Below are 2,500 nucleotides of genomic sequence, written 5' to 3'. Positions count from 1 at the left end.
CTGGCTGCATTGAGGAACACCCCCCCCCCCCCCCTATAATAGCTAAATATGCAAAAGCCACTTTTGTACAAGTAGATACACTTTTTTTGAGTAGACATAAGTTCTGTTTTGGGACCTAGAGAACGAATTTTCACGAGATTTTTTGCAGGGATCCTCATAAAAATGGTACAACATTGCCTGCAAAAAATTAGAATTTTTCGACATGGGGAAGTATTTTTTTTATTTTTCCAAAGACCCGAAATGTGGAAAATCGGGAAAAATGGAAAAACGTATCTAGACACCGTATTTTTGCGTGATTTTTTCCAGTCCATCCCATAATAATATCAAGAAGGTGCCCACCAAGTTTCGTTAGGATTGGCCAAGGTTTCGAATTTTCATGAATTTTTTTCAAAACCCTCTATTTTCCAACATTTCAAAAATTCAAAACCACATCAAGATGGCTTGGTTTTGATACCAAACTTTCTAGACCTCATTCTGCATGCATTTGTGACACTTTCCAACCAACAAAACTCAAAAACCACCACTTTGAAAATTTCATGATTCTTGGCACACCACCAAGTCACAAAATCAAGCCAAAACACCAAAATCTTGGAACTTGGCTATGCACCAACCATGCCAAGATCAATTCCTTTTGATCCCAAACTTCTCCCACATCACTTTGAAGGCATTTGTGAGGATTGAGTCCAGCCAGTTTTCCAAAACCATGATTTTCGTTTTTCACCAAAATCACCACCAAGTCACAAAATCAAGCCAAAAATCCAAAATCATGGCACTTGGCTATGCACCAACCATGTCAAGATCAATTCCTTTTGCTCCCAAACTTCTCCCACATCACTTTGAAGGCATTTGTGAGGATTGAGTCCAGCCAGTTTTCCAAAACCATGATTTTCGTTTTTCACCAAAATCACCACCAAGCCACAAAATCAAGCCAAAACACCAAAATCATGAACTTGGCTATGCACCAACCATGTCAAGATCAATTCCTTTTGATCCCAAACTTCTCCCACATCACTTTGAAGGCATTTGTGAGGATTGAGTCCAGCCAGTTTTCCAAAACCATGATTTTCGTTTTTCACCAAAATCACCACCAAGCCACAAAATCAAGCCAAAACACCAAAATCATGAACTTGGCTATGCACCAACCATGTCAAGATCAATTCCTTTTGATCCCAAACTTCTCCCACATCACTTTGAAGGCATTTGTGAGGATTCAGTCCAGCCACTTTTCCAAAACCATGATTTTCGTTTTTCACCAAAATCACCACCAAGCCACAAAATCAAGCCAAAACACCAAAATCATGAACTTGGCTATGCACCAACCATGTCAAGATCAATTCCTTTTGATCCCAAACTTCTCCCACATCACTTTGAAGGCATTTGTGAGGATTGAGTCCAGCCAGTTTTCCAAAACCATGATTTTCGTTTTTCACCAAAATCACCACCAAGCCACAAAATCAAGCCAAAACACCAAAATCATGAACTTGGCTATGCACCAACCATGTCAAGATCAATTCCTTTTGATCCCAAACTTCTCCCACATCACTTTGAAGGCATTTGTGAGGATTCAGTCCAGCCACTTTTCCAAAACCATGATTTTCGTTTTTCACCAAAATCACCACCAAGCCACAAAATCAAGCCAAAACACCAAAATCATGAACTTGGCTATGCACCAACCATGTCAAGATCAATTCCTTTTGATCCCAAACTTCTCCCACATCACTTTGAAGGCATTTGTGAGGATTGAGTCCAGCCAGTTTTCCAAAACCATGATTTTCGTTTTTCACCAAAATCACCACCAAGCCACAAAATCAAGCCAAAACACCAAAATCATGAACTTGGCTATGCACCAACCATGTCAAGATCAATTCCTTTTGATCCCAAACTTCTCCCACATCACTTTGAAGGCATTTGTGAGGATTGAGTCCAGCCAGTTTTCCAAAACCATGATTTTCGTTTTTCACCAAAATCACCACCAAGCCACAAAATCAAGCCAAAACACCAAAATCATGAACTTGGCTATGCACCAACCATGTCAAGATCAATTCCTTTTGATCCCAAACTTCTCCCACATCACTTTGAAGGCATTTGTGAGGATTGAGTCCAGCCAGTTTTCCAAAACCATGATTTTCGTTTTTCACCAAAATCACCACCAAGCCACAAAATCAAGCCAAAACACCAAAATCATGAACTTGGCTATGCACCAACCATGTCAAGATCAATTCCTTTTGATCCCAAACTTCTCCCACATCACTTTGAAGGCATTTGTGAGGATTCAGTCCAGCCACTTTTCCAAAACCATGATTTTCGTTTTTCACCAAAATCACCACCAAGCCACAAAATCAAGCCAAAACACCAAAATCATGAACTTGGCTATGCACCAACCATGTCAAGATCAATTCCTTTTGATCCCAAACTTCTCCCACATCACTTTGAAGGCATTTGTGAGGATTGAGTCCAGCCAGTTTTCCAAAACCATGATTTTCGTTTTTCACCAAAATCA

The sequence above is a fragment of the Phaseolus vulgaris genome, chromosome 11 (assembly GCF_051622355.1).
Source record: "Phaseolus vulgaris cultivar YP4 chromosome 11, ASM5162235v1, whole genome shotgun sequence".
Taxonomy (NCBI): Eukaryota; Viridiplantae; Streptophyta; class Magnoliopsida; order Fabales; family Fabaceae; genus Phaseolus; species Phaseolus vulgaris.
Note: the sequence above shows the minus strand (reverse complement) of the source record.